The following is a 13,262-nucleotide window of genomic DNA, read 5'->3' as shown; positions in this document are numbered from 1 at the left end:
TGGTCATTTTTTCCTCGTTTCATCTTGGAAAACTTTTATTAGCAGCAGTTTTAAAATGTGCCAGAAACACATCAAGGCTATAAAACGTTTTATTTTGTTTTATTGGTGAGTAAAAAGAATGTTAAAAAAAATGTAGTCAGTGGAGTCTGTCCAAAATTGCCCTATGACTGCAGTAAAGTAACCTGGAAAGTAGGTTATGCAATTGGCTTTACTGCAGGGTGTTGTGAAGCCAGCAGAAAGTCACAGCTGACGCTCGGTTCAGGCTTATCTGCAGTTTATTGCCTGCAGCCTGGAGCGGGGCCTCGCCTGTAATGATGCAGGTATTTATGTATTGTCTGGCTGCAGACTTAGAGTGTAACCAGATCACACCAACCTTTGCAAAAGCCCCTGTCTGAAACCAACCGATCCTTGCTCTCTCAGTTGATTTTCAATCCGTGCTAAACTTCATGTTGCAAAACCTCTCAACACCCAGAGACAGAGTCACCTGAAACAGTGGGTATCACTAAACTGCTCCTTGATTTTGCATTTAGCCCTAAGGTCTTTGCGTCCTGATCATAAAGTCGAAGCTGTTCATAATTCCCTGACAGCTGTTCAGACACCCAGACCAAATTATCCTTGTGCAACTGTAACTGTAACCCTCTCTCCTGATCTTTCATTCTTGCAATTGCGCTCCCTCTCCAACCTTGAAAAGGCCTTTTCTGCCTCTCAGAGAAAAATGCTTTTTATTGCAGAGCGACCAGAAAAACATGTCATTTTTCCAGTGTGTGGTCTACTGCAGCTACTCTGGAATACTGGAGATTTTTCAAAATCAAAACAAAACCCACTTACAATTGTTCTTGGAACAGGAATACTTGTATAACTGTACTCGTATTTTTTCTGTGTTACAAAACGACTTTCGTTACATTATATTAGCTGGGTTTGGAAAGTTTCTGTCCATCACTCAACTGTACTAGTGGCCTGGACTTGCTTTTCAGAGAAAAATAGAAAATTGGAAGTAATTTAAATGAGGATGTCTTGCTTTACAATCAATCACATAGCTTTGATTTGAAGCAGTTGGAGGAGCTATTAGTTGAGATGTCCAGAACTGTTTCCTAGGGCCAAATGCATTCAAAAGACAGAAAGGAGTGTTTGGAAGTGTGGGAAATGCATTTTGTTGTCTCTACAAAATGATTAAGAGCACGATGACCAGGCTTTTTCACTAAATGCCTGGTTTTTAACTCGTATCTGTACATACAGATACGTACACATACATACCAGGCTTCCCCATTAACATTAGAATAACGATTGCCAACTTTTCCATATCTAGAACAATTTTTATTTCCATGTAAAAACTCTTAGCCAGAATGATACACTCAATATTTGCTCTGCCTTTTACCCAGTAAAGCCTGGTGGACCTCACATTGCCATGTGCTTTTTCTCCAGCTTCTCGTACTGCCTGCTGACCTGATGTGCTGGCAATCCTGCATCCCCTCGGAGTGCCAGGAGGTTCATCACCACTCCACCAGCTCCAGGATGCCTGGGATGCAGTGTGATGGTAGCACTGGCCGAAACCATCACCAACTGTGGAGACACCATCTTTTCTTTTTGGAAGATCTTGGGTTTGAAACGTGATCCCTGAAATGAGACCATGACAGGTAACTCTTAAACTTACACCATATCTATCTAGCAGTTCCTACACTAGCTTGAAAACTAACACTATTGTATTTTATGCCCATTGGTGACTCTGAATAGCTGTTATGACAAAGCACTGGTTTTACTGGGATAATTTCTGGAAAACTTAATATATGTGAGAAACTACCATCTTTGTTATGCAAAGAAAGATTGTAAGGACTGGGCAGGATGATGTAAATCTGCAGAATCTACTGCGGTTGTACAGAACCCTCAAATTTTAAAGGCCTTCTTCCAGTTTAAAACCATTTCTCCTTGTCCTGTTGCTCCATGCCCTTATAAAAAGTCCCACCCCAGATTTCCTGTAAGCCCCCTTCAGGCGTTGGAGGGCCACTATAAGGTGCCTCTGGAGCCATCTCCAGGCTGAAGAGCCCCAGCTCACTCGGTCTGTCATAAGCCCCCAAATATTATATTCTTAATAATACTTCTTGATGGATGTAGAGAGGTGCACAAACTTCTCCCTTTTGTGGAATGCTGTTCTCCGCCATGGGAAGAACTCATTAGATTTTTCACTGGTATATTCAAAGGTGCATACTGAATTTTGAATGCCCAGGCTCAGTGGATGGTTGAAAATCCCAGCCTTGGTATATAATAAATGACAGATGTTACAGATATTCCTGGGTGCAATGAGGGTTAGTGAATTTGCTTCTAAAAATCAATTTTAATTTATCTTTTCCTGCTGACAGCTTCATACTAAGAGTTGGCCTCTTTTTTATGTGAACACTGAGATGCTGCTGCAGGCCACTACTGATTGGAATTTACTTGTTTTAGTTTAATTGCATGCTCTACCATCATCTGTTTGCAATCACAAAGAGGAAGCTTCTGAAGCTTGGGAATGAGAGAAAATGAAGTGTCTTGACAACTACAAAACACTGAGAATGCTCTTGGAGTTTTTCCCATTACTGTGATTATGAACAAAAAGTCACAGCTAAATTTTTTTTTTCAAGTCCATCTTTACACTGCACATATAACATAAACAGAGAAAACAACTTGGAGTAGTGATAATTAATGAAGGTCTCCAAGCGCTGAATATCTGATAATTAGTAAGAGTTCATGAATTGTTTTGTAAGAAATTGGATTAGTTCATCATTCAATTAGTTGAGTTAGCTCGTTAGCAAAACCATGCAATTGTTCTCGATGGATATTCAGCTTGGCTTATGAAACATTCAGGTTCTGTGCTTCTGGCTGTCCAGCTACCAGCAGCTTTTACCTTTGGTGATACTCTGGAGATTATGACATTAGTCCTTTTCGCATGCAGGAGGCAGACAGAAATTGCAAGGAAGTGACACCTGAATAGCTAAAGGCAGGCTGGTTCTGCTTCTGTTCAGGTTTGGAGAGAAAAGCTGACAGCCTTGCCAAGCCTGTAGCTGAGCTCCACCGAGAGGCAGCATTGCACAGCATGGATGGTGCTGGGAGGGCCAGGGCAGTGCCGGGCACCGGTCCTCACACACCCTGCAGAGCCAGGCATATGAGAACATACTAAATTCCTCTCCCTTAAAGGGATTAATATGAGATGGCAATATACGCTTAAAGTAGAATATCTGTCCCAGTGCTTTGCTGTCCCACAGCCTCCCTTGTTTTGGGGACTGATCCAAAGCTAAGTCAGTGGAAAGTCTCTAGTGAATTACGGCATCACTGGGATGAGGTTCTGAAAGCTTGTGTTGCTTTGTCATGTAAAGGGTTAAAACATAGCGAGCTTTTATTTTTTCTTTGTTCCAGGCACTGAAAAGGGTAATAATGGAAATAATTAATTGAAACACTGCTATGAATCAGAAAAGAAAAAAAAAAAAAAAGCTGAGATTAATAAAGTTCAGAAAAGCATGAGGAGATGTAATTAGAAACTTTACAAGATTCCGGTTTTAAACTTGACCAGATGTTAGCAGCAAGATGATTCTACTCTGTAATTTGTGCATCATATAGCAGCCATGGCAAATGTTACTTCACCTGAGGCATATGGATGAAGTGACCCTGTCTTCTGTTTCCCAGTGTATCAGTAAATGTCTGTGCATTCCTTTGGGTGAGCAAATCGTTGGGCTCAGCTGAGAGCATCATGTGGCTCGTGGGTAGAAATGATTTCCAGGCTCACAGTCAGGCTGAGGAAATGTGTGCTTCTAAACAGAGCTAAATGCTGGTATCAGACCTATGATTTTCCGTGGTAGTGTGTTAGTTTTAGTGATAATGTCTGCAAAAATGGAGCCACAGCAACTTTCAGCTCAGTGCTCAGAGTGTGTTGGCTTTCAGAGAGAAAGCATCATTTGTTGTGTTGTGCTGCTATACTCAGTCCTCCTTGAATTTCCCGTCTATAAAATAAGTCTGAAAATACAGCCTTCCTTCCAGAGAGACCTAACTGTGAAACACCCTGCAATCCTCCTGCTAGAACAGCAAAATAGTTGCATCAATCTCTTGGAGGATGCGGTAATTTAAGTCTCCTGGCTGTGTTTATACAACACTTAGTGTTAGTGAGGTCTGTGTTTGCAGTGGAAGCTCCCTGATGCTGTTACAGTGTTGGAGATGTAGATCTAGCACTGCTGAAGAGCAGTTGTGGGTGGGGAGATGCACTGACAATTGAGGCTGTAGCATCAACTTCTGCCTTTATAACTCAGAGGCCCTGCACTAAACTCCTGGGCTGTTACAGGCAGAGAAATTACATATTTAATTTATGACATTCTTCTAAAAACAGCAACAGAACAGTAATAACTCTGGTTAGAGATTGTTATTATTTCTTTAAAAAAACTTTTTTTGACTTTAAAATAATTTTTCATTAAAGGAAACTTTAATTAAACAAGACAGACCAACCTCAGGTTGTAGGAGGGCCAGTTTTTCAGGTTGCTGCATCCTAAGATAATAATGGTGGTGTTTTGAAAGTTATTGCTAAGTGATACCTGAAGTCATGTTTGTTAGCTTTCTTTTTACTACATAAAATAAAAAAAATGATGTTACTTGTGGTCATCGCTGAAATACTTGAAGTGATCCAAGCTAACTTAACACATTAGAAAAAAAAAGTAAAAAAAACCCTACATTCTTTACAACGAATCTTCTGGTTATGCCAAAAATACAAATTCCAGAATATATTTGTAATAATAATAATGCTAAAGCCTCCAGGCATGCCAAATTTCCAGACTTGTGGATATAAACTGTAAGCTTTGTGCATTTTTCTTTCAGCCGTCAGATCCTCTTCTCTGAACAGAGAATCACTGAGGAGCAGCTTGAGATAAGCGCTGCAAACAAAAGAGAGATCCCGACGGCTGTCAGATCAGTAAGTTGGTGGGTTTTTTTCCTTAAATATTTCTAACATCTGCTGTTTTCTTTAGGAGCGTAATGTAAAACAAGCAGTATGACATAGGGAATCATAAACTGATTTATCTGAATGAGAGGTGGTGCAGGTGGGATTGCAGGCTTGCATAAACTTGAAATTTGTATTTCTCAAAAGGTTTTCATACTGGTGGAACTTGAAGTGACTTTTTTTTTCCTGTAGGGATAACTTCTAAAGAAGAATTACTTGATTTGTAACTTAGATCCAAATCAAAAGGTTGGATGTAAATTGTCTTGTCTGCAAGAAGAGTGATTATATAATCTCTGAATTATTTATTTAAAACTTTGCTGATGGATGATTAACTGCTGGGAAAAAAGGGGAAAAAAAACAACTCAAAGCATTAGTGCTGTTTTGTTCAAGCAATCCTACAAACAAAGTCGTTCCCGTATTTTTGGTAGCAGACACGATTGCTTTTTGGTTTTAGGTGTATATACATAATCACATGCACATCACTTCTAAACAAGAGGGTGAGTAAATAAAAGTAAGGATTGATTTGATTTGATTTTTCTTTAAATTAGAAATTTAAAAGTGAATCTTCCAAATTCACATTAACTACAAATGATTATATTCCAGCCCTACAGTACTACATTGCTTAGCCCCAGACTAGGCCTTGTTTGTCATTTGACAAGAGATCTTAGAAGGAAGTGCTGTAAACCACAGAAAAATGAGGTTTGGAAATGCTGTGGATGACCCTGACAGGAAACATGCGGTTTCTCAAACACAAAACTGGTGGCAGTGGAAGTTTTGGAGCTCTCTCTCAGAAAATGGGGTTTTGTTTCCATTGGTTTGCTAAAAGCAAGAATATATTATACACTGTATTGCGATCAGATGATCTCATACTAATCAAAACAATCTTGTGGGTCCTCTGATTCTGATTAAGCACTTCTGCTAAGGGACCCATGCTACCATCCTGCCTGGTTGGCAGAGGTTTTGTCATGAGACATTTGTTAATGTTTTTGTAGCAAGTACTTCTCGATAAGTGTTATATTAAAACCCACAAGGATATGAATAATCCTGTATTCAGCGAAGAGTTTAAACTGCATGCTATAAATAAAACCAAGGCCACACATTGATTCGAAAAGGTAAAAAAAGAATTCCTGAATAGCTCTGTTCATCCTGCCCACTCAAGGGGTGAGGCCATGGGGGAAAATATATTTTAATTGTATCATGCAGGAGAAGTGAATTAGGACTGGGCAAGGCAACCTTAATTCTGGAGTTTCCAGCCTGCAAATACTTGACCTTTCAACCTTAATGTAGGTGGGTGGGGAAGCTGTTATTATTTTTGTTTTATTTGTCATTCTACAGCTAATTTGCATTTGAAAGTACTTGGTGTTTTAAAATATATTCTGCTGGTACATTTCATCTACTCAGTTTCAACTGCTAGTTCTTAAACTGAGCTAGGAATGAGAAATTCTCCCTTAAAAGGATTATTTCTCTCGTTTTGGAGTGAAGCTTTTAGCTGCCATCTTCATTTCTTTCTGGTCATAAAACTCCAGCCATCAGACAAAGATCAGTGAGTCTCTAAAAATGAATAGGCGCCCCAAGGAAAACTGAATAGCCTCCAAAGCAATTGTATCGAAGTGACATCAGCGCTCGGATATTTTCTTCTTGGCTATTCCAACAACTTTCAGTCAATAACAGGCAGTAGAGCCAGTACACGCTGACTCTCTTTATTGCACCCCCACTGGGAACATGTCTCTTTGTAAGAGATCTGCTGAAAGTGGTAGATCCAAAAACTAAACAACTTTGTCCTGTACTGAAGGACTTGCCTTCAAAGTATGTGGGACGTTGTGTTGTCCTTCAGCCAGGTCTTGCTTAGCAATGCCATGCTGAAATGCAGCCTTGTAATCCAGCAAGCTGTTGCTTCTTGTTAGCCAGTAGTCAGATTTTATCAGCTTGGATGCCACCTTCGATGGGTCTGGAAGCTTAAGATACCTTTTAAGGGTTGTATGGCCAACCTGAGAATCACTCCTGACTTTGCTACTGACACGTTTGGTGAATCTGCAGAAGTTATTACATCTGTTGTGTTCAGTATGGGGTAATCATGATCTCCACTTTATAGCGTTGTAAGACTTTGAGATGAAAAATGACCTTTAGATTTTAAGTATTTTAGCACTACGTATTACTGGTAACTCTCTAAACTCATTCATTCCTTTGGCACCACCTAAAGGAATTCTGGCACTATAATCCCTGCTTTACAAATAGGGAGTGGATGCACTGGGCAGGGTAAGAGCTTGCTTAATGTGTTCTTAATGTATGAGAGTGGGAAAGGAACTGAGGAGCACAGTGGTGATGTTGAGCTGGGATGTTTTAGCTATGCTTTTGCTCTCCTGAATTGTGCCTTCTGGGGAGAAAGTAATTATCCCCAGCCTTCCCCCATCTCCTTACTAACGTCTTTCCGTGTAGAAATAATATTTGGAATCTGACATCGTGCCTTCTGAAGTGGTTTCCATCTTGCTGTCCTCCTAAGAGAACTTTAACCTTTTTTGAATGATCATGTTCAGCTACATAAAATCTTGAATCCATAAAAAAACAAGTCCCCTTGTATTTATATACACCACAGCAAAATGTACCATTAAGGAGAAAACATTGCTTCACTGTGACTCTCGGAATTTATTGGCTATTAGAAGCCTTATAGTATGTGGCTCGCAGTTTAGAACTCTGATTTCAAGCTTAATGTGGTCAGGAAATATAAAAATACATTTATTTATGTCATCTCCTAAAAATCTCAACCTGTGTTACTGCTGGTCTAACCAAATCTATGTTTATGTTGGAGATGAAAGATGGGTTTGTAGCTGCCTGTGTTTGTAGCGAGGCTGAATGGAATGATTCTGCAGCAGAACTGTGAGTTTTAGTTTTTTCAAATTTATTTTCTTTTTTTTTTTTTTCCTTTTTTTTTTTTTTCTCCCTTTTGCATTTAATTTACTTCACTTACCAGCTACTTCCTTCCTCCCAGAGCCCACTGCCCAATTACTGCTGTCTGACTCCTATCAAGGTGTGTATGTAGAGCGATGTGATTTATTGAGTTGTTCAAGGGCATCAAAATTCAGGCAGATATTTTTTTCCTACTGATACCTGTTTGCTGTTGCAAGCTTGGATTTGATCCACTCTTCCACGTCTTCACATCAGCAGCTACTTTGGCTGATGTTTGCATAAGCTTGGTTTGTTACTAATACTTAAGAAAATAGCTCTGAGTATAATTTCTGCTCGGGCATCTGACAACCACAAGTTCACACAGGGCGTGGGATCCCATTCTATCCCTCCTGCAATAGCTGGTAAAGGAAAAGCTGCCAGGAGAGCTGCCAGAGGAGAAAGATGATCAGGGATGAGACATCTTCCAGGAAGACACAGGCTTTTTGGTGTATGACGTGCTGTTGTCCTGAACTGCCTCAAAACGTTAGTGAAATGATGTACCATGAGGTACTTTCCACTTTGAAATCTAATCTCAGTCTTTAATCAGATGTAATGTCTAATATTAGATCAATTGTTATAGGAAGAAACCTTGTACAAACCTCATCTTGTAAAAAAAAACACCCAAATAAGTGCCTCGTGGTCTTCCTACAGTTTTCCAGTGAAGCGGGTTATGTCTCTGCAGGAAACGATGTGCTTCTGACACTAAGCCCCTTGTCACACTGACTCCAAATCCAGCTGGTTCTGTGACTCCCAGGCTGGACAGAGCCGTCCTGCACCATGAACACCACGTGCCTTCCTGTAACACGCACAAAGAGTTGTTGTATCACTTTTCCAGTCCAGGGTCCCCTGGTAAACAATTTGCTGGAGGGCATCTCCCTGTTGATCTGAAGTGACATACTTGAATATGCCATATCAGGCAACCTGCAGCAGCTTCACTTCTACTACCTTCTTTCATTGAGCTTTATTTTTGTTCTTGGTGCGCTGGGACTCTTCTAGGGATGAAATAATACACACAGTGATCTCAGTTGACCTTTCATGTACCACTAGAAACAGGTCCGACTCCCCTGAGCCACGAGTGCATGGGTTTTTGATGTCATTTCCTGGAACAGGTACAGCTGAGACACTTATATTGCTGTGACTGACTGAGCAACGGGTAAACCTTTTTGGCACCGACACACTTAACCTTTTTGTTCAGTAAATTTCCCATCCTGTGTAGGTGGACAATGAATACTAATATGATGCAAATTATTTCCTTTCTAAATGTGAAGGCTCCCTGATTAAAAACATACTGCTCAGGAACTCTGGGTTTGTTGTATTCCCACTGAACACAACGCCCTTGTTGCCTTTGACTTTAGTGACTGCAGGATCAAACTCTTAGTTCCAAATAGGCTGCAATTTATACACACACACACACACACCTATATATAATATGAAACTGTAGTTGATTTACAAACTTAGTATAGAAAGTGTACAGAATGCAGACAAAGACAAAAAACAAAACAGGAGGACCTGGGGACAAAGCACGGAGAATGGAAAATAGTGTTAAATGTCTTCCTTGAGAGAGTCCAGAACTATGCTGGAAAATTGGACACTGAGGTCAATAGACGGGTATCATGGGATTTCTTTTGATAGACGCAGAAATAGCACTGATGAAAAGCTAAAATATTGTGCCTAGGAGAATGCTGAAACTTCCATCGCTTCTTTCTTTCATATGCTCTGAAATGCACTATGGACCATGCAGGTATTTTCCTCGTCACTGGGGAAGCTGCTTCTTGGGATTCTTCATCCACTGAGGAAGAAATGCTTTAAGTGTCTTTCTTTGCCTTTCCTGTATGTATTGCTCTTCCCTTTATATACAGAGACTCTTCAAACAACACTGATCTGTGTTACACAGTGGAAAATAATGAGTGGTCAGAGTTGGGCAGTTATTTTGCCAGCTGATTTTTAATTCGGGTTAGCAGGAGATTAGATAAAAAAGCAAATATTAAAGCACTCATTACTGAAATTTGGGTATACCCTTCTCCTCATTTGTATTTATTAAAAGGTATTCAGATATTAGAGCGCTCATTACTGAAATCTAGGTATATTATTCTCCTCATTTGTATTTATTAAAAGGTATTCTAAAATTACAGGAGAACACTGGTCATCCTAATAAATGTATTTGATAAATATTTTCTAATCAAGATATTTTTTAAGTGCCATTGCCCAGCAATCACATTAGACTAGTGGGGCCATAAGCATGTACAGAGCTCCCACCAATTCAATCCTGGTGACAGATTTGGAGTCTGGGTGGCTTCAAGGAACTGCTTTGTTTGCTGCAGGAATGCAGCCATCTTTGGGGTGGAACTTGCAGTTGTTTTAACAGTTTGCATCGGGGTTAGTAGTCCATTCATGTATATTTGCAGCTCCTCAGGCCATCCTCTGAATGCATATTGTGTATAAAAAAAAACCCCAAACCTCAAAACAACCAAAGAGCCAACATAAAATCAATAATTTGAATAGGACGAGGCCTTGTTTATGAGTGTGCATGAAAGCAAACAATCCGGCAGTAATGCCCACCAAGCAATCCCATTTAGAAAACTGCGGGAGTGCTGTAATACAAGGCTGTGATACCAGCAGAAGCAGAGGGTGTGTTGTTCTGAACGTGCTTTCTCTGGAGTATCCACTTTATGGAAGTTCTTTGACTTCTCTAGTGGCTTCTGTGAAGGTTAACTGTGAAGCAATTGAGGTCTCCTGAGCTCCTTTGCCTTGTCCTGCCACAGAAATCTCATCTGAGCAGCACTGGTTTGGGAAAGGAGCCATAAAAGAAAAAAAGAACAGGCTCCTTTTGTAGCTAATAACTTCCTTTAATTGGTAATTAAGCTGCCTGCTACTTATAAATGTCAATAAAGGTCAAAATATTTAGAAGCAGAATCATTTTAGTGGCTTCCCATTTCTCATTGCACAAGCTGCCTGCTCAGACCACACACACACACATTTGAAGACGGTTAAGGTTTCAGAGCCCTCGTCTTCCCACCAACTTCTTATATAAAGCAGCCCAGAAGGGGACAGAGCAGCTTTAGTCAATAGGAGGGAGGATGTGAATGGAGTCTACTGGGTGAGCATTCCTCACATTTTGGAATACCACCGCAGGCGCTGGGGCTGAATCAGACGAGGAGTGGCCAGATGGTGCTCTCATTTACTCTTTAATTCAGGGAATGGGGGTTGCATCTGATCCATGTGCAAAATAATTTCAGAAGAAGCTGCCTGGTAACAGATTAAATACCAATTGCAGTTTGAAAATGAGAATTGGTATAAATCCCAGCTGTTCAGTCAAGCAGAGGAAAATAGAGGGGTCTTGGTTTTGCTTTGTCCTGAGTTAACATGTACAAATGCTTATTTTCACTGCATAATTTTGCTGATTTTGTGAGCAGATTCATCCCACTGAAGTTCATCAGTTTACAAGGGGGCAGGGGAGGGGATATGTGGCTTTGAGGAGTGCTGAGAATGCACCCCCACTGCTGGGAGCCATGCAGTGCTGCTTTGTTGAATCTGCAGGCAGAGACCAACTGACCACCTTGCTCATCAGGCAGGGTTAGGAGGGAGCAGATCCTGTGCTCTTTCCTTCCTTCCAGATGAACTGATGATATTGATTAGGGTACAGACTGCGCCACTCATCTCAGTTCACTTCTGGGAGCTGGGGGAATGACTTGAACATTGTCTGAGTGTTGGTGCATTCATCCTGCCTGGGAAGTTCCCATTTGGCCAGGCACAGCTATAATTAGAAGTAAAGATTCTGTGCAGTCTTGCCTGTAAATAATAATGCCAGCCAGGCCCAATCTCCCTCACATTATGTATTTTCTTGGGATAGAACTATTTACTAGCTGCAGTGTGATGCGTGCTATTGGTTATCTAATAAAGCATTGCTGGCTTTACATATAAATGTGTTTATACCATAAAACCAACAGAACAGGGAAGCACAAGGCGTTCACGCTGTACATGAGACTGCTTGCTTGTTTGCTCTCTGTCACGCATCTTCTGCCAAGATTTTAAGGAAATAATTGTGGAGAGTTATATTGCAAATCCAACTGCTGGCTTTCAAAAAGCAAAAATGCCATCCAAGTCATGAGATTGTCTGAAAGGCCATAACCTCAAAATAGATGGGTATACTTTCAAGACTTGTTGTTTGCTTTGTACGCTGAGCCGCTGGACCGGTCATACCTAATTTCCTTCAAACATTTCTCCTGTAATTGTGACAGTGAGGAATGCATTATAAAATAGAAAGCCTGAAAACAGCGCTCTGAAAATCAATTTTGTGACTTCAGAAGCTTCTAATTTGCTAGTAAAGCATACAATAAACCTAGAAGAGCAACACGTTTGACTATCTTATTAGAAAAATAATATACATTTTGCTATTGAAGGCACAAACATGAATTAAATAATATTTTGAGAGTTGTATTCAACTGATACTTCAGGTATCATCCTGTATACTTTTACTACAGGAGATCTACATCCCAAGATCTCATGGTGCAGTGTAGAGAGTCCTCCAAAACTACTTTTTCCCAAGAGGTCTGATTATATCATGGCCGTTGTGTTGGCACGAAGGCACTGAGCTTCAGCAGTGGGTGAGCAGTGCTTCCATCATGCAGAATGCCTTCAGTCACAGCACTGAGGGCCGCAGAGCTCTCAGCTGACTGTTCTTCAGTTTGTATTGCTTCCTCCATCATTAATTCTCCCATAGTTTGTCTGGGGGTGGTATTGTGTGTGTGTGCGTCTTGTTAACAGCCAAATATATACAAATGAAGATAAACACTGAAGTAATTTAAACTTTCATTTTCATCTTACAATTTCTGTAACGCAATTAGGGTTTGTGCTGACGATGCTGATAAAGCTCCTCCCCAGGAAGATGCAGCTCTGTACCAAGCAGCCGGCGAGTGCCAGGCTACCAGACGCTACCGGGCAGTCTGTCTGTCTGCGCCTCTCCGTCTGCCCCCATCCATCCCAGTGTCCCACATCATTTCAGCTAATAGAATTTGCAGATGCTTGGAGGAGGAATAGAGGAATGGAAAGGGCGAGTTATTTCTTACATCATGATCCTGTGTTTATCTTCAGTGGGACTGGAGGGAGAAGCAAAAAGAGGGAAAGAAAGAGAAAGCAGGGAGATGAAAACACAGAGCAAAGGAAAAAATATCGGGAGGAGGGGAAAAAAAGTTCCAAAGTTTAATCTGAGTACAGTTACGATTACTCAAAAATTCTGTATATTTCTGTGTATATGTGTAAGAAGCAATGAGTGAGAAAGAATGTATATACAGAACTTCCATCTCTATCACATTTGTTTCTTTTTTGGCTGGGATGTCCCAGGTGGAAATGTTGCATTGGCACAGGGTGT

General features: G+C 40.6%; 1 long non-coding RNA gene across 4 annotated transcripts in view; it reads left to right on the top strand.

The window, feature by feature from the left end:
* Positions 1 to 1,425: 1,425 nt before the first annotated feature.
* Positions 1,426 to 13,262, top strand: part of LOC107319000 (uncharacterized) — a 51,353-nt gene continuing 39,516 nt past the window's right edge. For all 4 annotated transcript variants that reach the window (XR_014934252.1, XR_001557596.3, XR_014934253.1 and 1 more), the window contains exons 1-2: positions 1,426 to 1,634; positions 4,831 to 4,924. This is a non-coding gene — a long non-coding RNA (uncharacterized LOC107319000). The remainder of the gene's footprint in view (positions 1,635 to 4,830; positions 4,925 to 13,262) is intronic.

The sequence above is a fragment of the Coturnix japonica genome, chromosome 14, assembly GCF_054131305.1.
Source record: "Coturnix japonica strain WE chromosome 14, WE-NBRP24, whole genome shotgun sequence".
Taxonomy (NCBI): Eukaryota; Metazoa; Chordata; class Aves; order Galliformes; family Phasianidae; genus Coturnix; species Coturnix japonica.
This window is presented reverse-complemented; position numbering and strand designations above follow the sequence as displayed.